Source organism: Castor canadensis, chromosome 10 (assembly GCF_047511655.1).
Source record: "Castor canadensis chromosome 10, mCasCan1.hap1v2, whole genome shotgun sequence".
Lineage (NCBI taxonomy): Eukaryota > Metazoa > Chordata > Mammalia > Rodentia > Castoridae > Castor > Castor canadensis.
The window spans coordinates 119,097,794-119,125,654 of NC_133395.1; the positions used below are offsets into that span (position 1 = coordinate 119,097,794).

General features: G+C 37.2%; 1 protein-coding gene and 1 pseudogene across 4 annotated transcripts in view; both read right to left on the reverse strand.

The window, feature by feature from the left end:
- LOC109676199 (17S U2 SnRNP complex component HTATSF1 pseudogene) overlaps nucleotides 1-12,436 on the reverse strand; it is a 146,424-nt pseudogene extending 133,988 nt beyond the window's left edge.
- The window catches only part of Fhit (fragile histidine triad diadenosine triphosphatase), a 1,296,971-nt gene that overhangs the window by 1,029,924 nt on the left and 239,186 nt on the right, over nucleotides 1-27,861 (reverse strand). For 2 of the 4 annotated variants that reach the window (XM_074044091.1, XM_074044094.1), the window contains exon 2: nucleotides 12,350-12,440. The gene's annotated coding sequence lies outside the window, so the exon portion shown is untranslated. Of the gene's footprint in view, nucleotides 1-12,349; nucleotides 12,441-27,861 lie in introns of those variants that run through there. The other 2 variants (XM_074044093.1, XM_074044092.1) reach the window with 2 other exon arrangements.

The following is a 27,861-nucleotide window of genomic DNA, read 5'->3' on the forward strand; positions in this document are numbered from 1 at the left end:
AGAAAACAGATAACTCAGATCCAGACTCCAACAAAACGAAGATAAACTATGCCAAAGAACCCAAAGAAGCTCACAAGAACAATCTGAAAGAAGAAATCCTGTAAATAATCAACGAGAATTTTATAGAGATGATACTGGATGTAGTAAACCAAAATGTACAGGAGACACTCAAGAAATTTCAAGACAAAAAAAATAGAGAATTTGAGAAAGCACAAGAAGAAATAAAAGAAACTATAGAAGCACTCAATAAACACCAAAGTGAAACAAAGAACATGATAAAGAGATAAATGAACTCAAGATGAAAATAGACAATATTAAAGAGGAAGGGACTCAGAATATGGAAAACCTCAGAAAAAAGAACGAAACAGAATTGCAAAACAAAATGGAAGGCCAATCCAGCAGAATAGAACACACAGAAGACAGAATCTCAGAACTCAAAGATGAAAGGGTAATTAAAGGAAAAACCGAAGAACCATTAGTTAAACAACTCAACACCTGTGAAAAGAAAATGCGAGAACTCACTGACTCCATCAAAAGACCAAACCTGAGAATCATGGGCATTGAAGAAGAACAGGTGCAAGCAAAGGGAATGCATAATATAGTCAACAAAATAATTACAGAAAATTTCCCAAATCTAGAGAAAGATATTCCCATACAGATGCAAGAGGCCTCCAGAACACCAGACAACCTGACCAAAATAGAACAACCTCAAGGCATATTATCATTAAAAAAACAAGTACAGAGACCCAAGAAAGAATATTGAAGTCTGTGAGAGAAAAAAAACAAATCACATACAAAGGTAAACCCATCAAAATCACAGTAGACTTCTCAACAGAAACATTAAAAGCAAGAAGACCTTAGGGTGAGATCTTCTGGGCACTGAATGAAAAAAACTTCAAACCTAGGATACTTTACCCAGCAAAACTATCACTCAAAATAGATGGAGCAATAAGTCTTCCATGATAAGCAGAAAATAAAACAATATGTAACAACAAAGCCACCACTACAAAAAATTGTTCAAGGGATTCTGCACACAGAAATTCAAACCCAACATAACCATGAAAGGGCAGGCAGCAACAAACTACAGGAAAAGAAAAAGCAAAAAGGTAGAGAAAATCTCAATTAAGGTACACACAATCAAACCTTCAAACAACAAAGACAACTAAATGACAGGAATCACCACATACCTATCAGTACTAACACTTAATGTGAATGGACTTAATTCCCACATCAAAAGGCACCATTTGACGAACTGGATTAAAAAGGAAGATCCAACAATTTTTGTTGCTTACAGGAGACCCATCTCACTAATAGAAATAAGCATAGGCCTAGGATGACAGGCTGGAAGAAGGTTTACCAAGCCAATGGCCCCCCAAAACAGGTAGGAGTAGCAATATGTACCACTGGCAAAGTAGACTTCAAACCTACATTGATCAAATGAGATAAAGAAGGACATTTCATACTAATAAAAGAGGAAATAGATCAAAAGGAAATAACAATTATCAACCTATATGCACCTAATGTCAACACAACCAATTTCATCAAACATACCCTGAAGGACCTAAAAGCATATATTAAGTCCAACTAGTGGTCGTGGAGACTTTATCACTCCACTATCAATAATAGATTGGTCATCCCAACAAAAAATCAATAAAGAAATCCTAGGTCTAAAATATACCATAGATCAAATGGACCTAGTTGATGTCTACAGAACATTTCATCCAGCTTCTACAAAATATACATTCTTCTCAGCAGCCCTTGGAACCTTCTCCAAAATAGATCATATCCTAGGGCACAAAGCAAGCCTCAGAAAATATGAGAAACCAGAAATTAAACCATGCATTCTATCTGATCACAATGCAATAAAACTAGAACTCAACAACAAAAGTAAAGACAAAAAACATGCAAACAGCTGGAAACTGAATAACTCATTCCTTAATGAACAATGGGTCACTGATGAAATAAAAGAGGAAATTAAAAAGTTCCTGGATGTCAATGAAAAAGAAAACACAACCTACCGGAACCTATGGGACACAGCAAAGGCAGTCCTGAGAGGACAACTAATAGCCATAAGTGCATATATTAAAAGACTGAAAGATCCCAAATCAATGACCTAATGGTACATCTAAAACTCCTAGAAAAACAAGAACAAGCAATACCCAAAACAAATAGAAGGAGAGAAATAATAAAAATAAGAGATGAAATCAATGAAATAGAAACCAAAAAAAACATACAAACAATTAATGAAACAAAAAGTTTGTTCTTTGAAAAAATGAACAAGCTCAACAGACCCCTGGCAAACCTGACTAAAATGAGGAGAGAAAAAACCAAGATAAGTAAAATCAGGAATGCAAAAGGGGAGATAACAACAAACACAGTGGAAGTCCAGGAAATCATCAGAGACTACTTCAATAACATATATTCAAATAAATTTGAAAATCTTAAAAGAAATGGACATATTTCTAGATACACACGATCATCCAAAACTGAACCAAGAGGAGATTAATCACTTCAATAGACCTATAACACAAAATGAAATTGAAGCAGCAATTGAGTCTCCCCAAAAATAAAAGTCCAGGAACTGATGGATTCTCTGCTGAATTCTATCATATCATTAAAGAAGAACTGATACCAACCCTTCTTATACTGTTTCATGAAATACAAGGGAAAGGAAAACTGCCTAACACATTTTATGAAGCCAGTATTACACTTATCCCAAAACCAGGCAAAAACACCTCCAAAAAGGAGAACTATAGGCCAATCTCCTTAACAAACATTGATGCAAAAATCCTCAAGAAAATAATGGCAAACCGAATTCAACAGCACATCAAAAAGATCATTCACGACGACCAAGTAGGCTTCATCCCAGGGATGCAGGGGTGGTTCAACATACAAAAATCAATAAATGTATTAAACCACATTAACAGAACCAAAGACAAAAACCACTTGATCATCTCAATAGATGCAGAAAAAGCCTTTGATAAGATCCAACACCATTTCATGATAAAAGCTCTAAGAAAACTAGGAATAGAAGGAAAGTACCTCAACATTATAAAAGCTATGTATGACAAATCTACAGTCAGCATTATACTTAACACAGAAAAACTGAATCCATTCCCTCTAAAATCAGGAACCAGACAAGGATGCCCACTATCTCCACTCCTATTCAACATAGTACTGGAATTCCTAGCCAGAGCAATTAGGCAAGAAGAAGGAATAAAAGGAATACAAACAGGTAAAGAAACTGTCAAAATATCCCTATTTGCAGACGACATGATCCTATACCTTAAAGACCCAACACACTCTACTCAGAAGCTTCTAGACATCATCAATAGCTACAGCAAGGTAGCAGGATATAAAATCAACATAGAAAAATCATTAGCATTTCTATACACTAATAACGAACAAACTGAAAAAGAATGTATGAAAACAATTCCATTTACAATAGCCTCAAAAAAAATCAAATACCTAGGTGTAAACCTAACAAAAGATGTGAACGACCTCTACAAGGAAAACTATAAAATTCTGAAGAAAGAGATTGAGGAAGACTATAGAAAGTGGAGAGATCTCCCATGCTCATGGATTGGTAGAATCAACATAGTAACAATGTCTATACTCCCAAAAGTAATCTACATGTTTAATGCAATTCCCATCAAAATTCCAATGACATTCATTAAAGAGATTGAAAAATCTACTGTTAAATTTATTTAGAAACACATGAGGCCACAAACAGCCAAGGCAATACTCAGTCAAAAGAACAACGCTGGAGGTATCACGATACCCAACTTCAAACTATATTACAAAGCAACAGCAATGAAAACAGCATGGCCCTGGCACAAAAACAGACATGAAGACATGAACAGAATAGAGGACCCAGATATGAAGCCACACATCTATAACCAACTTGTCTTTGACTAAGGCGCTAAAAATATACCATGGAGAAAAGACAGCCTCTTTAAGAAACTGGTGGGAAAACTGGTTAGCAGTCTGCAAAAAACTGAAACTAGATTCATGTTTATCATGCTCTACCACTATTAACTCAAAATGGATTGAGGATCTTAATATCAGACCCCAAACTCTAAAGTTGGTACAGGAAAGAGTAGGAAATACTCTGGAGTTAGTAGGTATAGGCAAGAACTTTCTCAATGGAACCCCAGCAGCTCAGCAACTAAGAGATAGCATAGATAAATGGGACTTCATGAAACTAAAAAGCTTCTGCTCAACAAAAGAAATGGTCTCTAAACTGAAGAGAACACCTACAGAGTGGGAGAAAATATTTGCCAGCTACACATCAGACAAAGGACTGATAACCAAAATATATAGGTAACTCAAAAAACTAAATTCTCCCAAAATTAATGAACCAACAAAGAAATGGGCAAGTGAAAGTTATGGAAACAGCCAAGATGCTCCACTCTTGATGAATGGATCAAGAAAATGTGGTATCTATACACAGTGGAATTTTATGCAGCCATGAAAAAGAACGAAATGTTATCATTTGCTGGTAAATGGATGGAATTGGAGAACATCATTCTGAGTGAGGTTAGCCTGGCCCAAAAGACCAAAAATCGTATGTTCTCCCTCATATGCGGACAGTAGATCAAGGGCAAACACAAGGGGATTGGACTATGAGCACATGATAAAAGCGAGAGCACACAAGGGAGATATGAGGATAGGTAAGACACCTAAAAAATTAGCTAGTATTTGTTGCCATCAACTCAGAGTAACTAAAGCGGATACCTTAAAAGCAACTGAGGCCAATAGGAGAAGGGGACCAGGAACTAGAGAAAAGGTTAGATCAAAAAGAATTAACCTAGAAGGTAACACCCACACACAGGAAATCAATGTGAGTCAACTCCCTGTATAGCTATCCTTATCTCAACCAGCAAAAACCCTTGTTCCTTCCTATTATTGCTTATATTCTCTCTTCAACAAAATTAGAGATAAGGGCAGAATAGTTTCTGCCTGGTAGCAAGGGGTAAGGTGGGGTAAGGGAGGGAGTGGGGGGGTAAGTTAGGGGGTGGGAGGAAGAGGGGAGAAATGACCCAAACATTGTACGCACATATGAATAAAAGAAAAATTAAAAAAAATTTCTGATAAGAATCTGAAACTTCCTGTTTTCCTCTTTGCTGTGCCTGCCAGAAAACAGTGAATTCTCATGTTCAATATGCATTTGTAACTCTATTAATTTTGCAGTAGATTTGCTTTATGATTTCTGATTTCATATGTGTATATATATGACCCAACTCCTTCTAAAACATTGAATAATGTAACAGGTTTTTTTAAGCTGTTTTCTAAAATATTGTTGTACTGGGGGTACATTGTGACCTTTACAAAAGTTCTCCCAATGTAGAGATTGGGAGGATGATGGCTCCAGGGCAGCCAGGCAAAAAGTTAGTGAGACCCTCATCTCAACCAATAAAAAGCCAGATGTGGTGGTTCAGGCTTGTAATCCCAGGAAGCAGGAGATCGTAAGTAGGAGAATCATTGTCCAAGGCCAGCCTCAGGGAAAACAAAAACAACAACAACAAAAACCTCAAGATCCTATTCCAAAAATAACAAAAGCAAAAAAGGCAAGGGCATGGCTCAAATGATACAGTTTCTACCTAGCGAACACAATGCCCTGAGTTCAAAACCTTATTAGTATTGCCAAAAGGTGGGGAGAAGAAAAGAAAGAAACCACTCATTCTGCCAAAGTTTATCCACTGCTGTAGAATTCTGCCCCAGACTGTACACCAATCTACACTTGCTGTCCCTCTCTCAACACAGAGTACATAGAAATCTAGGAAGGGTGTCCACAATGTTTAAATCCTTACTATAAACAAGTAGAAACACAGAGCTCCATCAGAATATACACATATAAAGTTTTCAGGTTTAACAGTTTAGTGTCCCTTGAGAACTCGCCAAAATTATGCGTCTATCTCCATGTGAAACAGCGAGCTTCCCCATGTCTAACAAGCATTGACTATAGCCACAATGCAGTCAGACAGGTTACTAAATGTTCATTTGTTCTCAAGGGAGTAAATGAAAGGGTACTATAGATGCTCAGGTGCACACCCTCATAAAAACGAAGCAGTGGAGTTTACTGAGAGGAAATGATCCAGTGCAGTGGGAGACGCTTTGTAAGCAGACAGACTTGGATTTGAAGACTGGCTCTGCTCTCCACTGGTTATATGACCAGGGGCGGCACACTGAATGTGGTTGAGACAAATGGGAAAATTCCTGAGAGTTTATATATAAGTATTGTAAGCAGCGAGATATCCAAAGTATTTAATAAGTAATATGCCAAGGGCATCAAATTCAGAATGGATTTAACAACCATCTGGCACATACCAATTAAATGTGTCCTCTTTAGGATTAAATTATAAAGTTATCCAGCTTGATCCTGGATTGTGGAAGGTGCTCACATATAATACACTGCATTAAAAGAAGAAAACACACATCACAAGACATCATGATGAAAACAACGTAAACTGTTAGTTATGCTGAGGTCGCTATCCAACTACTTTCTTTTTCAACTGTGCTAAGTTTTCATTCCATGATTTGACTTAACTGGTGGTTCCTTAATGTGATGAGCCCCTTTGTCTCTTGACTCATGACTGAAATAGTCTTCAAACAATTGTGCTCTCAGAAGGACATAAAGTGATCTCACTCAGGAATTTATCAGGGGTATACTTAACTTTAAGTCTATGTCTTCTTAAAATAATGACCTTTTTATTATTGTGAAATGATTTTTTTTAAGTCTCTGATAATGCTTTTTGTCCTAAAGTTTAATTTGTCTGATATTATTGTAGCCACTGTGGACTTCCTATGCTATTTTCACGGTATGTCTTTTTTCCCCCACCAATTTACTTTAAACACATCTGTATATTTATTTTTAAATATTATATCTTAACAATATAGATAGTCTGGGTTTTGGGGGGTTTTTTACATTTCTATATATCTGCCTTTTAATTAGACTGCCTGGTCCATTAACATTTGATGTAACTACGGATATGGTCACAGTTATAGCTACAAATTTATGCCTTGTTTGCCCTTCTGACTATTGTTCCTCTGATTCTTTCCTTCCTTCCTTCCTTCCTTCCTTCCTTCCTTCCTTCCTTCCTTCCTTCCTTCCTTCCTCCTTCCTTTCTTCCTTCCTTCCTCCCTCCCTCTGTTCCTTCCTTCCTTCCTTCTTTCCTTCCTTTCTTCTTTCCTTCCTCCCTCCTTCCCTCTCTTCCTTCCTCCTTCCTCCCTTTCTGTACTGAGGTTTAAACTCAGGACCTCACACTTGCTAGGCAGGCGCTCTTACCACCTGAGTCACATGGCCAGCCCTTTTTTGTATTGGGTAGAGATTGGGTCTCAGGAACTATTTGCCCAGGCTGGCTTAGAACCTTACTCCTCTTGATCTCTGCTTCCTGAGTAGCTGGGATTATAGGCATGATCCACCAGCATCCAGCTAAGAAACATTTCTTTTTGGTTTTTTTTTGGCAGTACTGGGGTTGAACTCAAGCCTTGCACTTCCTAGGCAAGCACTCTATCACTTGCCTCTAGTCCTCTCTGATTCTTCTTTTCTGCAATAGTTTGGGATCATCTTTTTAAAAACAGGATTTTATTTTATCTATTGATATTTTTTAGGGATTGTTCTAGTGACTAAAGTTTACATTCTTGATCTTTCACAATATTCTTAAAATTAATTTCATGCTAACTCACATAAAATTTGAAAAATTTGCCATGATGTAAATCCATCTTCTCATTCTTTACACTGTAATTGTCATGTGTACTGCATCTACACGCATTACATCATAAACACCACAGGTCCTATGTTTTTAAAAATTTTTAAGATGGAAAAATATGCTTTTTTATTTTACAATTTCCAATATTTTTCATTCCTTCTTAAAATTTAAGGTTCTGTCTGATGGTATCTCACTTCAGCCTGAACAACTTCCTTTAGCCTTTCTTATGGGATAGGTCTGCAAGCAATAAATTCTCTTAAGTATTCTTTTATCTGAAAATGTCTTTATTTTCAAAGGATATTTTCACTATGCATAGAATTTTGAGTTAACTTTTTTTCTTTTACCTTTTTTCCCTCCCTTGTACTTTAAAAACATCCTATCACTTTTTCCAACCTCTGTAATTTCTGATAAGAAGCCAGTGCTCATTTTTTGGTAGTACTGGGATTTGAACTCAGAGCCTCAGGATTGATAGGCAGGCACTCTACCTGTTGAACCACTCTGCCAGCCTGTCAGTGCTCATTTAAAGCATCGTTTCCCTCAAAGCACCCTCTGGCTACTATCAAGATTTTCTCTTCACTGTCGGTGCTCTCAGCAGTTTGGATAAGAAGTGCCAACGCACAGTTTTGTTCTGTTGTGCAACTTGGAGTTGCTGAGATTTTTGAGCTGTACATTTATGTATTTCACCAAATTGGAACATTTTGGCCATTATTTATTTAAACATACTTTTTTGTATCATTCCATTTCTCTTCCCCTTCTGAGACTACAATTACATGTATGCTAGATGTTTAATTTTTGCTACATCAGTCCCTGAAATTCGATTCTTTTTTTTTTTTTCTGTTCAGTTGCCTAGCTCTTTTTTCTTTTTGTGCTTCAGAGAGAAATTTTCTATGGATCTGTCTTCAGGTTCATTGGCACTTTCCTTGGTTCCCTCCAACTACCATAAGCCACTTGTGAATTTTAATTTCAAATGCTGCATTTTTCACTTCTAGAATTTCTATTTCATTCTTTTTTATACTTTCTATTTACTACTTATTCAGTTTAAGTATATCCTGTTCTTTATGGAGCATAGTTACAATAGCTGCATTAAAAGCTTTACCCATTAACTCCTACATTTTGGTCAGCTTGGAACTGGTGTCAGATAACTGCCTTTTTTTTCAAACTTGCTCATGTTTTCTTGGTTCTTCATATGTCATGTAATGTTAGGTTGTATCATGTGAATGTATGCATGAATCTTTGAATACAAATGTTATGGTATGAAGAGTCCAAATTCTGTTTTAGTTCTCTGAAGAGTATTGATTTATTTGTTTCAGCAGGCAATTAATTTTGTTATACTCAAATTGAAACGATCTCCTGGGTGGCAGCTTGCTCAAATCTAAATTCAGCTCTTTCAATTTATACACAAAATTAGGAGCTTCCATTCTCTGTCTCTCTCTTTCCCAGGATTCTAAACTCATGTTTCGGTGACTGTCATTGCCCTGAACTCTGTTGTTTGGGTCTTCAAAAGACTAATAAGTTTTCCATTGGAGGTGAGCCATTCCAAGTGACATTAAATTCAGCCTACTCTCAGTCCAAAAGTTATAAAATGAGATGCTCATATTGCACTTCTATCCTTCCAAGTTTTGAATTTCAACTCCATAAAGGATCTACCTACTTATTTTCTCATTTTTACTCTCTCTCATCTTTATTATTGTTGATATCTATGAGAATGTCAGATCAGTAGAGCTTCCTTAGCCATAAAGAAGTGGAAGCATTCCTCTGTATTCTTAACTCCACTCCTCGAAAATACTTTATCTCCATCCATTCCTCATCCAGTGATACTGAGTTTATTTTTATTTTTATCTTTTTGCAGTGTTTAACATTGAACCCAAGGCATCATGCATGCTAGGCAAGTGCTCTACCACTGAGCAACCCCAGCCCTGGTTTTACTTTTAAAAAGAAACAGAACTTAGACACTGGGCTTCCTTGATCATCTTGCCAAGCACATAAGAAGATATGGAATGAAAGCACAGCATAAAGTTAAATGATAAAATATCAATCATAGCCAGCTCTTAGATGGCAGTATTTAATCTCAAAACTATGAAATTTATGCAGGATCATGACTACCAAAAATTATCTACATGGCACTCTGCCATATTATTTTGCCTTACTTTCAGGTCTCAAATATCTCTATAATATTCTAACAGAAATAAAATAGTGGAAATCCTTCAATACCAACCCAGAGTCAGTAAGTATACATTTCCTTCTAATAATAATCATTCAGGCTTCCATTTCTTGAGAGCTTCTGCATGCAAGACACCTTCCTAACCACTTTACATAAATTATCATTTAATTCTTCATAACCATTCTATGAGGTAGTTCCTATAATTAGCCTCATTTTATGGAGGAAGAAACCAGAGTTCAGAAAAGTTAAGTGAGTTGGTTGAGATCAGATAGCAAACAGCAGAAATCAGTGAACAGCAGAAACAGCAAAGAGGAGGCACTTGAAATCATTAGGCACATGCCCTTTAAGGTTAGGAGAGAAAAGAGAAGTCTTTCTAAGCATGGAAGAATAAATGAGGTTTCTAAAACTTGAAAATAGTCAGCAATTTCTCTTTCAAAAATTACTGATATTAAAATGCTACCCCTGTCGTTCATATTTGTAAAATATAATGTATAAATTATATATATAATATTGACAGCTTTCATGATTAAAAGAGCCTTGTTTTAGGGCTTAAAACACTAAACAGAACAACTAGAGAAGGGTTAAATCACTACACGCAAAGACTCATAGTACACTCACTGCCTTGAAACCTCTTTTCCACGGAAAGTCTTTAGACAGGTTGGTGATTTGGGAGCAGTGAAGAAGTCAGGCAGGTTAGGAAGCTGAAGATGCCTGCCTCATCCCACCATTACCTGTATTTGGTGAGTACTTATAGAAGGCGCAGAAACATCCCACACGCCTACAAATTGTAGAACTAAATCTGCACAACTTAGTAAGATTTGCATAAACCCATGGATTTTAAATGACCATGCAGCAAGAGAGAAAAAAAGGCAGGACCAAGAATGAGTAAGTGCACAGTGTAAAGTGAATACAGGAAATTAGGTCTTAACTAAAAGTAAGACAAGAAGTGCAATATTGTTTTCTGGCACATAGGGACTATTCAATATATTTATATCTATTGTTTGCTGAGAAAATCTCTCCTTACTCCTAGGAGATATTGTTAGAGGAGTAGGGATGAGAAGGATGACAGAAAAGAAGGATTTACACGAAGGAGAGTTAAACTGATACAGCCTTCTGGGGTAATAGTGCATAGGACTTGGAGGCTAAAGCAAGAGGATTATGAATTCCAGGCTAACCTGGGCTTCAGAGCAAGACCTTGTCTCAAGAAAATAAAGTAAAAAGAAGAAAAATAAAGAAGGAATCCCTTGACCACATGCTGGGGAAATTACTAAATTAGTACTATAGAGGGGGAAAAATGTGACACTTTTCCTGACGCTCCATAGGATCCTAGTCAATATCCTATGACAAAGGACAGGTTAACACAAGAAAAGTATAACAAATTTATGTAATCAAAGATTTTTTGTGACACAGGAACCTTCAGAGATGAATCCCCAGAGACCCAGGGAAAACTGTCTATTTTTATGCTTAGATTAGATAATGAAGAAACAGCCACACAGAAATGTGATTGGATAATAGACTGAGAGGAGAAATTCAGCAAGACCTGTCCATTCATGTTTCTTAGCCTTTCTCTATGGCAATCTTTTATCCCAAGGTATAGAACAGAATCTCTTCTGGAATGAGGATCTTTCAAGACAAGGTAGATCAGAGAATTTCTTCATGGCCAAACCTTATACAGGATATTCCTCAGGAAAGTTATAGAGTAATATTTCTAGATTTCATGGCTGGCTTTGAAGGAGAGGGGTTCTAGTTTCTATGGCTTGCCTTGGGCAAAAGAAGGGAGCAGGAGAAAGTCAGAGAGAGACTTCACTTCTGAGGGCCTGCCAACATCCTGCAGTTCAAAGTACTCAGCACACCAAGGTGCCAAACTTTAGAGTTTTCTTTTCTAAGCCTAACAATACATCTACTCTACTTTATTACTGCTATCTTTTAAAAATACACATTTAGCTTACCAGTGAAGCCACTCAAAGATGTATAAAGGCAACTGATCCAATCCATTTTAGATTTGTCTCATGACACAAGCCCCTTCCTGCTGCTACTAATTTCATTTCGATTCCACCATCATTCTCAAAGCCATGTGAGGAACAACTTGACTTTGAGACTGCTTAACCTTGTTCTTCATACATAAAAATTATTAAATATGTGTAACTGTCTGGTGGGGGTAGAACAATATAATAGCATGTCAATCAGGTAACAGTTAAGCTACACTTCACAGAAAGGGAAGGTAATGCTTTCTTTCAGAAAGTCAAGTCATCACTCTTTTATTTAACTGACATAATATTTATATTCCAATTTTAAAATGGCAGCTACAAATAGAAGTTGAGAGAGCATAAATTTTCAATGGGAATCTAGCCATGAAATGATATCATTTTCAAAGTTCTGTTTTATATGCAAAAGGAATGTCACTACTATTTTAAGGATGTCCATAGGTCAAGTATATCACACTCTTTGAAAAAATTAAAAATGAAGCAAACACTACCTTTCAGACTATAGCTGCCTCTTTGGAGTCCTTAATATAGGGTATACAGTTTCTGCAGAGGGATGAGACTGGCAGGTCGTCTTCGGGATACCTGTATATCAAACGAGAAATTCAAATGTTTCAGCATAGAATCAGACAGCTTCTAGGTACAACTTCATTAGAAACATTCACCATGACTATTAAGCTGGTGTGACTGCATAGGTATTATTTTCAGGGCAGAATAAAAGCAGACATGCAATTTTGGTAACATTATCATTACACTGCAGAAGAGAGATGTGGCTCAGAGGAACATAAGTGATATATATGGTCACACAAAGGACAGTGATAAGATGATGCCTTGCCTCTCCATCTTCTGATTCTTAGTCCATGCCCATACTGCCTTCATCACTTGGCCTCTTCAGGAGCTGGACTTTCCATTGTGAAAAAAAACTGAGGCTGACTCATGAGTCTAGTAGGAAGATTACTTCTCCAGTTTTGTGATATGTCAAAACCTGTTTGAAGAGTTGTTTTTGGGTCAGTTTACTTCCTTTCCTTTGAAAGCCAAGTATATACTAGAATCTGAAGGAATATTACAAGGGAGAGAACACAGGTTTTTGGTACACCTGGGCTACTTTTGGTTCCTAGTATTGTACATTCTCTGAGTCCTAGACAGCTGTTCAACACTGTTGATCTTCACATTCTCCCTCTGTGAAATGGTCATAATAATACATCAGGGATACACTGATTAAGAGAACAGCTTTTTTCTAAATGGATGTAACTACCAAGCACAGTTTCTGGAACAAGCAAATTGAGACCTCCCCTACAACATATCCCATCTTTCTTGCAGGGTTATCTCCAAGGTGCAGAAGTGACAAGAGAGCCAGAGACCTCACTGCTCATAAATCACTCAATGACAGTATGTTAATCTCCCAACTCATCAACCCCTCTCTGCTCTGATCTCTACCTCTACCTCTACATTTCCTTCATATGCCCTTCTTTGAAATAAAAAAATATCATGATCATAAACACCAAGTTCATTTTCTAGGATTTTGTTTACTGGCCATTATTTCCTTTTTTTTATTAATGAAACTACTTTGGCTGGTGTCATGTTACTAAGTCTGCTCAAGACTAATTAAAAACATTGAAACCATTCATTCAACAAACATTATTAAGATCCCAAGTTGTCATGCACCATTCTTTATTTTTCTTTGTTTCTTTTTTTGGGGAAGGGGGCAGTACTAGGGTTTGAAAACAGCCTTGTGTTTGCTACACAGAAGCTCTGCCCCTTGAGTCATACTCCACAGCACCTTTTTGTTTGTTTGTTTTAGTTATTTTTTGGATAGCATCTTGTGTTTTTTCTTGGGGTTGGCATTTAACTGTGATCTTCTTACCTATTCCTTCCACATAGCTGGAAGTACAGATTTGTAAACTACCACACACAGCTTGTTTGTTGAGATGAGGTCTAACTTTTTGTCCAGGCTGGCCTCAAACTGCAATCCTTCAGATCTGGTCTCCCAAGTAGCTGAGATAATGGATGTGAGCTACCACAACCAGCTTTCAGACATTATTCTTTACAGCAATGAACATAATAGTCCCACATCCTGCCTTTTTGCTGGATAGTGGGGAAGACAGACCAAATAAATATGTAAAATATATGATTGGTTACATAGTGCTAAGTGCTCTGGAAAAAGAGTAAGAAAGGAGATAATGAATGATATGGGTTGAATTATGTTTGTTCTGTCCTTCAAAAAAAAAAAAAAGATATGTTGAACTCCAGTATCTCAGAATGTGACTTTATTTGGAAAAAGCCTTAAGATAAGGTCATTCTGGAGTAGGATGGACCTCTAATCCAATATAACTGGTGAGCTTCTAAAAGGATGACCAAGTGAACACAGAGACAACAGGGAGAACACCATGGGATGACAGAGACAAAGACTGGAGTTACAGAGCTGCAAGACAAGGAATGCCAAGGATGGCTAACAAACTATCAGAAGCCAGAAAGAGGTGAGGAAGGCTTCCCTGCAGATTTCAGAGGAAGCCTGGTCCTGTTTGTGGTACTTTGCTAGTAAAGCCCTAGGAAACTAACAAAGTGAGCTGGGGAGATTGTTGCATTTTTAGCAATGAGATCAGGAAAGATATCACTGGGAGGTAATGTTTCTGGAAAAATCTGAATGAGATGCATGATATAGCCAAAAAAGATGGCTCTGGTTGAAGAAATTTCTCATGCACAGAATGTGTGTGAGAAGAACAGCAGGGAGGCCCAGGTGACTGAAACAGAGGGGTAAGAGATGAGAAAATACTGATAAGTAGCTGAGAGATGCTGGACTTCACAGGCCACCATAATGACCTGGGCTTTTACTCAGAGCAAGGTTCAAATCCTTGCACAGTTCTAAGCACAGCAAGAACAAAAGCTGACTTATTTTAATAAGGTCTCACTGGCATTTTGATGAGAGTAAAGTGAAGGAAAAGTTACTTAGGAGGCTTCTGCACCAACCCAGGTGAATACAGCTGCTGCCAGGCAGCACAGGGGACAGTGAGAAGTGGTTCATCCTATGCTGCATATTTGGAAAGTAGGCCCAAAAAGATGTACAACAGACCAGAGGTAGGGAGATATACCAGACTTCTTGATAATACATACAATCAAGTTAGAAACTATAACAATTGAACTGTACTAATCATTTGAAGAAATAATCTCATGCCAAAGATACCGGCAACATATGTAACAGGTAGGCAACAAGTAACCAGAATATATAAGGAACCGTCTAAAGCTAAGAAAAAGAAAAAAATAAACAGAACCAGGAGAAAGAATGGTAATTCAAAGGAGAAATCACAATGGATGATGGACATAAGAAAGGAAGTTCAGCCTTACTATACATGAAGAAAATGCAAATTAAAATAATGGGATTCCATTTTTCTTCCATTCAAGTAGTTAACATGAAAAGGCCTGACAAAATTCAATGTTTTCCAAGATATAAGGAAAATAGTATAATATTCTAGCTTACTTCTCACAGAATTATGAATTGGCATATATTCTAGTGAACACTTTTATTATATTTATCAGAAGGTAAGCTACACATATCCCATGCATAGTAACCCTTCCTGGTGGGTATACTGGGTTCAAGGAACATATATACAAGGAGACATCTACTAAAAAAAGCATTGCATTCTTCCCCAACCTTGGAAATGATCTAAAATTCACCCTGCAAGGGGAATGGGTAAGTAAAATGTGCTATATTTATAGTATTAAATACTACACAGATGTTCAAAGGAATCAATTGGTTTTATAGATATCAGTATGGATATTTCACAAATAATATGTGAGTAAAGGCAACAGAAAGGAAAATTTTAAACATAATAGCGTCTATTCTTTGTAGATATGCATATGTATACATATATGCATATACTTTGCATATATGTATATATATGCAAAAGTATAATTAATGGACTGGTCAAATACATTCCAAAAAAGTTAGGGTAGAGCATTTTTGGACAGGGGGTATAGGCAGCAGAAAGTAGAAGGTAAAGGAAAGGACAGGACACGATAGGTAAGAGGGAATTGAGTTGGATGCAATTGAAGGACATCATGTTAACTGAAGTAAGCCATGTTCAAAAAGACAAAGGCCACATGTTCTCTCTCATATGTACAAGATAGATTCAAAAGATAAACTTATACACAAAAACAAAACTTACATGAAAAAGATATTTGTGAAACTACCCTATGGAACTCGGGGGAGTTGGGAGAGAAAAAGAGAATGATAGAACATCAACAATATCAAAATATATTACATCTGTACAGGTAGCGGATATAATGATATATATTTAAAGCTGTTGAAGAATGGGGGATGGAAAGGAAGGGGTAAGGGAGAGTAATGGAAGGGACTGAACCAACCAAAGTAAAGTATACTCACAGCGGGAATACATTGAGAAACCCCTTTGAAAATTGATTTGAGGATTAATAACAAAAGACAGGATTGTAAAGTAGGTACAGTAGAGGGGGTACTTATGAAGGAGGGAGGGGAAAAGGAGTAGATGAAGGTGAGGGAATGTGGTTGATGGGCTTCATATATGTATACATATACGTATACAAAATAGAATGACGAAACCTCTTGTAAGTACTTTAAGTGGGGCAAGGAAAGGGTTGTGGGGGGAGAGATAAGAGATGGTGGAGGCCTTCTAACCAATGTAAAATGTAAACCTATTTGAAATTGTCATAATAAATCCCTCCTGTACAATGAATATATCCTAATAAAAATAAAAAGAAAACAGGAAAAAAGAAGGAATTTAGTTTCATTTATATATATATATATATATATATATATATATATATAATTTTTTTTTTAAAGAATAAACTGCAAGCAAATCTGACCAAACCAAAACAGGTGCTCATTTTTGGATAGTTGAAATACAGGTGTTTATTGTAATACTCTGTTGTGCTTGTCTGTATTTTTTTAATTGTCCCCCAAATTTTTTTACAAAAGAAGAAAAGAGGGAAGGAGGAAGGGAAGGGTGAAAGGGAAGGAAGGAAGAAGTGAGGACAGAAAGGAAAGGGGGAGGGAGGAGAGGAAGGGAAGTAAGAGAAGAAAAAGAAAGAAGGGTGGGAGGGAGGTTGGGAGGGAGGTTGGGAGAGAACTTCCTGAGCACATTTAAGCTAGTCATAGGTGGTTGTTTTCTTAAGGATGAAATTCAGAACTATGTTTCTTATTCTGATGATTTTGCTTTTGCTGTATTGTGGTTTTTGTTTTGTTTTTGTTTGGTGCTTAGGATCAAACCCAAGGATTTGGGTTTGCGAGGCACACTTTCTACCACTAAGCTATACCTGAGCTCCCAAACTATGCGTTAATAGTCAGTGAAGGTGATTATTCCTAGGCTCTTAGCTTGTGGGGGGGGGGGGGCGCTGAATTTGAGTTCAGCCAGCACAGGGAACCATCTGTCATTCTGAAGGACAAGGAGCCTATGCTAGGGGACACCCGGACACTACCAGCAGCCATCATCTTCAGCACATTCCCACACACGCCTGGAGCCCCCAACACCACAGGGAAGAAGGAACGCATACTTATAAGGTAAACTGAAAGCACACCATGGACATCTTTTCAACCTTTCTAAAAACCTGGTTGCAATTTTCTAGAATCTAGGGAACAATATGCTTGATTAGTTCTTCAGCAGGCTTAGCAATTTTGCTTTTTTATATTTCTCTCTTTGCAGCGAGTTAGCCATTAACCTTATATGTTCTAAGGCTTGAGATTAGGTTTTTCTCCTACAAAATGGAACTTTTGCTTTCAAAAATGAATTTGCTTTAGGATAATTCATTTTTACCACTAATAATCAGAAGATCCTCTCTGAGCCAAGAAGGTTATGCTTTAAAGGGGCTGGAATTGCAAAGACTGTTCCTTGTCTTCTTGGAGGAATGAACAGTCTAGGAAAAAAGCTTGCAGGAAAGTTCACACACTAGTCATGAAATGAAACCCTGATCTGAACGCGTTCTTTTGAGCCATATTGTTTATTTAAAAATGTCGTATATGCAGTTACTTGAGAGGCCCTAGGGCTTTGAAAAAATAGCTAGCCAAATCCTTCAAAGAAAAATATGGCAATCCCCAAATCGCTATATACATGCTACCAGGAAGCAGAAGATATCAATTAAATGCTGGATTTGCCTCAACTGCTTGGTCCCTAGCACAACCCTAATATTTAAATATCATCATTTTGTGAGCTTCATCCTACAGATGCGGTTTGGATTGGTTTGAAACAAGAAAAAAAACAAGGTAGAAAGGGAATTTTCTGAATAAGTTACCAATGTAAATGTGCTATTTGCGCCTTTGAATTTGGGTGATGATAAGCATGATTCCACACACAGAAATTAGACTTTTCAGAGCTACTACTATACTGAATCATTTAATTTGTCTGCCTAAGTAATCACAATGAGGCTGCTATGTGCTGCAATAAACACTAGGTTCTCAAATAAACAAATGAAGTATGTGACAAGTCCTTATGAATGGAACTACAGCAAAGGGTACTCAGCAAGGGAACTGTGCACCAAAAGAGGACGGGTGAAAAGAACATTCCGTTCCAACCCCGTGAAAATGAAAAGAATCACACGGCCTCTGGTCTCCACTTTCTCTTTCTGGATAAAAACACAGCTGAAGCCTCACAATGAAATGACAGGGGACTGTGGCTGCTTGAATTACCACAGGGTAACTTGTCACATTGCTCAGGACACATATCAAGACAGCATCACTCTGTTCCTCCAGGTCATAAGCCTAAAGATGTTTTAGCAACACAAGAATGCCATTTTGCATTGTGGTTAAGGACATGGGTTCCAATCCTGAGCTCTACCGGCCAGTGGGGCCTAACTCCACCCAAGTCACAATCTTCTCCACGCTCATTTTCCTCATTGGAAAATGGGGTTAATAACCCAGCCTTCCCGATAAAGTCATTAGGGGATTCAGTGAGATAATTTATGTAAAGGGCCTGGAACATGGTTAGAATTCAATGTAGAGTTACTATCACCTTCTATAGTCATCATAGTAATTATCATTACTATGTTTAACAGTATCTTCATTTGCATCTATTATTCTCATTTCCATTCCAAGTTCATTTAAAGCATTACTGACCACATTGTTTATTAATTAATTACTTTCATCACTTAATGAAATATTTATTGGGTATACAATAAGTGTTAGCCCTATGCTAGGGGCTAAGATACTAAGGTAATCAAAACCTCCTGAGCAATGCAAGGAGACAGACACTAGTCAGACTCCCACAAGGGGTGAATCCTTTCAAGCCAAGAAAAGAGCTCTGAAAGAAAGTGGATCAGCCTAAGACAGACTAAAATAAAGCAGCTGAGTTAAACCTGCAAACTATAGCATGAGAAGGAGGTAACCAAGGGGTGAAAGGATGGCTTTTTAAAAATATATTGGTGCTATATTGGGAGTACATCGTGACATTTGCAGAAGTTCTTACAATATATCATAGTTGAATTCACCCCCTTGGAAGGATAACTTTTTAGGGAAAGAGAATACAAATCCAGTCATGGAGTACATAGCATGTCTTCATTTTACTGAAAGTTGGTGCAAAATAATCCAATGAATGGTTTGGTTTAATAGAACTGTATGTTAAGCACTTAATATGAGCTAGACAGTAGGCAGAGCTCTGGAACACAACAGTAAAGGCTGATATGAACTCTTCCCTCACTCTTAACTCCCAACACCTACTCCTCTGTTTGAAAAATACACTGGTCAATATTCACCTTGTAACCAACATATCCCACCTTTGTTTTGGTCCCCAAAAGATTTATCCCACCTGCAGAAAACAAAAAACAAAAAACTGAAATATCTCCTCTGGTAAGACATGGATGCTACATAAGACATTAATTCCCTTTATACCTTAGTGGCTAAGATACCTACACCAAAGTTCATTCATTCCATGGATCTACTGACTTACACTACTAAAGATGGTCATGTTTCTATTTCATGGTTAATTGTTACATAATTGCACACTACATTTAATTGAGTCAACAGTCTCAAATTCTTTGCAAAAGTTGGATGAAAGAGGGGAAGAAAAAGATTTTAGCAAGTTTCTTGAGATCTGGAAATAGTCCAATGTGTTGTTAGCAGTTTTCATGGAACCTAACAGGGTGCTCGATGGAAAACATTTAGTAACTTCTTTTTCATGGATAGTTGAAGAATATGAACCCTTCCTGACTCATCTTGGGGCCTGTTATGAATGGGGAAAAGTAAAACTTGGTAAGAGACCAAAATATGCCACCCCAAAATGTGAGCATAGGAGACCATGCTCTTTTATGCTGCCCTTAAGGAAGTCTCTGTGCTGTAAAGATTATTTTGAACAGATTATTTTTTAGATATTGTAGCCACAGGAGAAGATCTGAAAACAAAAGTAATCATTTCCTAAGAGAAATTTACATCTACACCTTCATAAAGGTGGCTCCCTCTATACCAGGGAAGAGAGAATAAATCAATAGAGACTCTGATCCCTGCAGAAGACAGGACTGAAATCTGTATAACAAGCCTTAGCCTGTTTGCCATGCTCTTCTTTGGCATGTCCCAATAACTGGCCTTTTCATACCCTTGTTCTTTGGTTCAGTTGGTGACGGTATTGAGTCTGGACTCATAGCCACCTCTATGAGATATACTCATACTTCTGGGTGTCTTCCGTATTTCTTCTGTCATCTGTACACAAGATGAACATGTTATTAAATTCTTGTTTAGTTTTTCTGTGTTAGTTGGTCTTTTGTTGCAGAGGTTCACCCCAAGAATGAACTATGTAGGATAAAGAAGGAATTTTTTCCTCTCATACAGTTTCTTCTTTCTAATTTCTTGGTTGTAAGGGAGAAAAGTTTACCATGATTTTCACTGTGAAGTAGCCCAATAACTGCAGAGAAAAACTATGGAAACCAAAAGATGAGAGTGTTAGGTAGACTTTAAGATACTAGTACAGATTTCTGATAATGAGCTTATTAATTAATTAATTAATTTTTGGTGGTACCAGGGGTTGAACTCAGGGTCTTGCATGTGATAGGAAGGTGCTCTACCACTTGAGCCACTATACTGGCATTTTTTGTGTTGATTATTTGAGTTAGAGTCTCTATGTCCAGGTCAGTCTGGACTGTGATCCTCCTATTTGTGCTTCCTTGCATCACTGGGGATGACAGGTACATGACACTGCACCCAGCCATTGGTTGAGGTGGGGTCTTCTGAACTTTTTGTCCAGGCTGGCCTCAAACCTGATTTTCCCAATCTCTGCCTCTTAAACTGTTAGGATTATAGGTTCGAGCCATTACACCCAGCTGGAATGAGTTCTTTCTAATAGAATATTTTTCTTTCTTATTCTAGTGCTAGTAAAAACAAGAGAAATGTCATAGGTTTAACTGATGTTTAAGCAACGGAAAAGTGTTAAGTTTTTCTGTGACAGAATGGAGACATATTTGCAATTCAATTTCCTCATGTTCTCTCAAAATTTTTTGGAAAAAAACCCCTCCTATTCCTTTGTTTTCTCCACACAGGGAAAACAAAGCTACAAAATAATCTATCCGGTTAACCATCAGGAAGAGGGGAAATCAATTTAGAAGAAACTGAGAAGACATATACTTTACCAGTATCAGAGTACTGTAGAGTTCTGTCTTTTCAAGGCCAAATCAATCCAATTCACCAAAAAACAACAAATATTACATTTAAGGAGGTATTAAAACATTTTATCCTTGAGCGTCATTCAACATATTAATGAGACTTTCTGAATTAATCTCCAGTCACATACTGTGGGTTGGCATGATATAACAGCAATAAATAGTGTTTGGCTTGCTTCAAGTAGATTTCATCATGCCTCAACTCTCTCGACAGGTAGACAAATCTTTAAGATTAAATCATTTCTGTATTCTCCTAAGAAACTCTTCAGTATTAACAAGTATACCGCTTCCCCAGCTAGCAGATAAACTGAAAAGAAAATATTATTAAGTGACAGTACTTGAGGATATAGTTAAAAGGGGAAGCCCAGAAAATAAGATTGTGATTAGATATAATGAGGAGATTCTCAAATGGTGAGGAAGGAAAGGAGTTGCAGTTGAATAACATGTTTTTAAAAGGTAAGTTATTTTGTAGAGCAATTACTAAAATGTGAGAGTTCTTCTTGTGGTTCTCAACCTTCCACTCTGAAAGAGAACTTCTTATAATGTGAGAGTAAGAAAGCCAATTACTTCAGCACTAAACTCCATCCTGAATCTCTGGTCTTGGCAGTTCAAAATAACTCTTGGAAAATGTTCTAAAATCTTCACTAACGACTCTGACTTTATAAATGTATCTAAAAGGATGACTGAAAACTAACCAATTAGGTAGCAAAGTAGAGAAGAGAAGGTACTGAAGAAAAAAACCTACCAGAGTTCCAGTTGTAGCTCCACCAGTAATAGCTCTAAGGTTTAGTTCACATTTATACTAAAAATCATTTTTAAAACACCCTAACAATTATAGGGTACTTAGTATGTTGAAGACTTTCCACACAATAGCTAATTTAATCCTTATAATAACCTGTGAGACAGAAACTGCCAGGATACCAGGTTAGAGGAAAAGATGAATTACGTTTTAGTCAGCTTTGTGTCACTATGAGAAAATGCCAGAGATAAAGAACTTTAAAGAAGGAAAGGTTTATTTTGGCTTACAGTTTCAAAGGTTTCAGTCCTTGGCCACTTGACCCTATTGCTTTGAGCCTGTGGGCATGTGTACATCATGACAGAAGCTCATGGCATAGGAGGTTTGTTCACCCATGGGGGCTAGGAAGCAAAATGAGCAGCTGAAAAAAGCCTGGGTCCCAGTAGCCCTCCCAAGGGTACGTTCCCAGTGACTTAACTTCCTCTAACTAGGCCCTACCTACTAAACGTTCCAAATAGCACCATGGGCTGAGAGCAAGTCTTTAACACACAAGCCCTTCAGGGACATTTCAGACCCAAACTACAGCAAATAGCTTTTCTAAGCCCATCTGGCTGCTCTGAGTCAGGTCAGATTCAAACACAGAGCTCTCTAACTCCAGATCTCACCCTTTAACCCCACACAGTCTACACAAGTTTGATAACCTCCTAGAATGTTCTAAAAACTTTCAGCAACCAGGTGCTAAGATTTATAAGACGTGATAGTATAATAGAAAAATCTCTGATTTTGAAGTAACCATGGCTCAGGAGAGTAGCTTTACCTCAGAGCCTCAGATAAGAGTGCAAGCTGTTCCTTGACTTACAATGGGCTTGCATCCTAATAAACCCAACACAAATAGGAAACATCATGAGGCAAAAATGCATTTGGTTTCCCCTCAAGACTCCATGGCTGACTGAGCACCGTAGCTACTGCCACTGCTCAGCATCATGAGAGAGGATTATACCCACACACCACTAGCCTGAAAAATCACTGTTCAAAATTTGAAGTATGGTTTTCATTGAATACATATTGCTTTTGTATCAGAATCAAATTAAAAATCACTAAATCACCTTAAGTTAGGTACCATTTGTACTTACCTTATAGGCAGTCGTAAGCATCAGACACAACTCTAGAGTGACTAGCCCACAGTGATGATCATGACAGCTAACAGTCATATAAGGTTTACTACGGCAATGTCTAAGCCTTCTTCCCCACATCAAACCATGCAATCTTCACAATGACCTTAGGAGTATTTTTATTTGTATTCTTGTTTTACAGATGGCGAAACAGTGGCAAAAAGAGTTAAATTCTTTGACCTAAGTAATTTCTGAATCATTTACTAAACAGCAAATCCAAAATTCCCTGTCCTATAGAAGGACTCACTCAACAACCCATGTATGTTGGATGAACTCCTGCTGATCCATAAAAGACCTCTTTGCTATGTCCCAATGTCTATGTTAATCTCATACAGAGTTTAAGATAAACTCAGGAGGATGAAACAATTCATAAGTGTATCTAATGGGTCTGCCTACCTCTGTCATCTAGCAGACTATACCTTTTTTAAAAACCAAATTCAATAGGAACTAGCTAGAAAGAGATGGCTCACATATATCATGGATATGTGGTTAGTACCTTTCTTCTGTTTCCTGTCTAATCATTCCCTTTGGGATGAAATCACATTGCTTTAGATTTATTAATAAAAGCACTCGGGTTCCATAAAAGCTGTTTTTCCTAGTTTTGATCTGGGAGAAATTCGGTCTCATTCATTTAAAAATTATTTTAATGATATATTTTACTTAACCTAGTAGATGGGAAATATTTCAACATGCAATAAAAATTAAGATCTATTAAATTTTTATACTAAGTATTCAAAATTCCAAGTATACTTTGCATTTACAGCTCATCACAAGTCATACTAACCACATTTCTACTGGCTATCATACTGGACAACATACTCCTAATGTGACTGATGTGGAAAAGCCCTGGTTGTTGGTATTTCTTGGACCTGTTTTCTTGGGCTGGTCAGGTAGCCCAGAAAAGTGTCTTCCAGACTCCTGCTTTGAGGGTATAACCTGGAAAGAGCAGCATCCCCACAGTGTAGTCTTGCACTTAAGCCTCCTGTTCTCATCATTATACCCTCCCTGTGCTCAGCTATACTCACACACCCTGTGATTCACTATCCCCTCCACCCATGGTCCATCGCCTCTAGTCTTCCTCTTGGGGAAAAGAAAGAGGGAAGTGAGTGGGAGGGGCAGTACCCAGCATATACAGGCTAGGCAAAGACTCTGAGGATCTTGTAGGTATTTATTTTTTCAGCATTCATTTAATGTTCCTTTACTCTCACTTACAGAGATTAACAGTGACAGACTCCTTTCTGGAATCTTAGCTTAGAGTTAATCTTTTTTTTTCCTTCTAGGTTAGTCTCTGCTCATGGGAGGGTGCCTTCTACAATTATAGTCAACTTGTTGCTTGACAACAGGGACACATTCTGATAACTGCGTTGTTAGGTGACTTAGTTACTGCACAAACGTCAAAGAGTGCACTTAACACAAACTAAGAAAGCTATGGCATCTCCAGGTAATACAATCCTATGGGGCCCAGTCATATGGGCACGTGTGCTATCCCTTAACAAAAATGTTCTTATTCAGTGCATGACCATTAATTGTTATATCTCCCCCACTGTTTTTGTTCACCTTCCCCTCCGCTTTATTAAACTAATCTTTTTTTAATTTTGAAATCATTGTAGATCCACATACAAATTATAAGAAAAAACACAGAAAGATTCCATATTCCTTTTACCCAATTTCCTCCAATGGTGATATATTACAAAACTACTGAACGATAACACAACCCAACCAGAATACAGGGTATCGCCCTCACCACTTGGATCGTCTTATTACCCTGCCATAGCCAAACCCATTTCCCTCCCATTCCACCCTTCTTTAGTACTTGACAACCACTAATGGGTACTCCATTTCTACAATTTTGTCTTTTCAAGAATGTTATACAAATGATATTATATGCCTTCTTGAATTGGCTCCTTGCACCCCCCAAGTCTAACTCCCTGAAACTTTAGCCAAGTAGTTGCATATATCAATAGTTTATTGTAGAGTGATACTCCACAGCACTGGCATATCAGAATATGTTTAACAATTCACTCCATGGAGGACATCTGACTTGTTCCCAGTTTTACAAATAAAGCTACTATAATTTTTGTATGAAAACAAGTTTCATTTCCTTGAAATGAATATCTAGGAGTATGATAAGTGCATGATAAGAAACTGGTCAATGGCCAGGTGTGCTACTTGGGAGGTGGAAGTGGGGAGGGTCATGAGGCTAGGTCAACCTAGGCAAAAAGTTAGCATGATGCCATTTCAAACAGTGGTTGGGTGTGGTGGCATGTGCCTGTCATTCCAGCTACGTAAGGAAGCACAAATGGGAGGATCATAGTCCAGGCCAGCCCAGACATAAAGCAAGCCTCAAACTAAAAAAATAACCATTGCAAACAGTTGGCAGAGTGGCTCAAGTGGCAGAGCACCTTCCTAGAAAGCTTGAGGCCCTTAGTTCAACCCCCAGTTGGAAAATTATTTTCCATAGCTCTATTCCTTTTTACATTCCCACCAACAATATACAAGTAATCAAGTTTCTCTGCATCTGCACTGGCATTTAGCATTACCAGTAGTCTTTATTTTAGCCATTCTAATATGTGGGTAGTGATATCTCACTGTGCTTTTCATCTGTACTCGCTGATGTCTAATAATGCTAAGCATCTTTTTATGTGCTCATCTGCCATCTGTGCAACCTCTTCAATGAGATGTCTGTTGTGACTTACCTGTTTTCTAATTGGTTGTTTGGTTTTTTTTTTTTAACTGTTGATATTCAGAGTTCTTTGTATATTCTAAATGCTAGTCCTTTGTCAGATTTCTAATTTATAAATACTTTTCCGAGTCTATAGCTAGACTTTCATCCTCTGTGATAGATTTTGAAATAATTTTTATGTGAGGTGTGACACATAAACATTCCTTTTTGGTCAATTGATCCAGGACTATTTGTAAAAAGACTTTCTTTTCCTCTATGGAGAGAAATTACACATTTTTCAAAACACAGATGGGTATATGCATGTGCATCTATTTGGGGGTTCTTCATTATCTTCTGTGATTTATGTCTCTTTGACTCCATGAATAGTCACAATGCAGCTATGTAATATGTCTTGAAGCTGGGTAGAATAATTCCTCCTATTAAATTCTATTTTTCAGTACTGTTTTTCATTACTCCAGTTACTTTGTTTCATATAAATTTTAGAATAATCTCACCTATATGCATAAAAAATCATACTGGCACTTTAATAGGAACTAGATTTCACTTGCATATCATTTTGGAGATAATTACATGGTGAGACTTTAAAACCATGAGCACAGTGTCTCTCCGTTTTCTTATATGTGCTTTTTATTAAATTTTATCAGTATTATGTAGTGTTTGGCATATAAGTTTTACAAATGTCTTATTTGATTCATATCTGAACATTTCATAGATTGATGTAAATTCTGTATTTTGTATTGTAGTGTCCACATATTCATTGTTAGTAAGCAGAAATACAATATATTTCAATGTTTATCTTGTATCCCGCAACCTAATTAAGCTCACTTATTACTTCTAGGAGTTGGTTTAGTGTGTGTGTTTGTGTGTGTTTTTCTTTGTAGATCACGTAAAATTTTCTATGTAGAAAATCATGTCATCAGCAAATGTTGATGGCTTTCTTTCTTTCTTTCTAGCTGTATGCCTTTTGTTACCTTTCCTTGCTTTACTGCATTGACTAAAATTTCCTGCACTATTTTAAACAAAAGTAGCAAGAATAGATATCTTTGTCTAGTGGAAATCATTCTGTTTTTTCATCACTAAGTATAAGATCAGCTGTGGGTTTTCCTTTTTTGTCATTAGACTGGGGTTTAAACTCAGGGCTCTACCACTTGAGTCATGCCTCCAGTCCATTTTGGAGATGGGGTTTCATGAACTATTTGCCTAGCCTGATCTTGAACCATAATCTGCCTGATGTCAGCCTCGTAAGTAAGTAGGATTACAGGTGTGAGCCACCAGAACCTGGCGCCTGTACATTTTTATAGATGCTCTTTATCAAGTAGAGGAAGTTCCTATCTATTGCTATTTTTCTGAGAGTTTTTTAAATCATAAGTCAGTGCTGCATTCTGTAAAATGCTTTTTCAACATCATTGATATTTGTCCTCTTTAATTGTTAATATGATGGATTACATCGATTAACTTTTTAATATTGAATCAGCCTTGCATATCTGAAATAGACTCTATTTTGTCATGATGTATAATTCTTTTCTAAATTCTATTTGCTAATATTTTGTTAAGGATTTTTCTGTCTGTATTTATCAAGGTTGGGGATACACAGTTTCATTTTTGTACTGCTTTTGTCTAATTTGGATAATACTAACTTCATAAAGCAGATTAGGAAAAAAATTGTATAAAATTGATATCAAATATTTGGTAGAATTCTCCAGTGAAGCGCTGGCAGAGTGGTTCAAGTGGTAGAGTGCCTACCTAGCATGAGGCCCTGAGTTCAAACTCCAGTACCGCAATTCTCTTAATTGTTATGGGCTATTC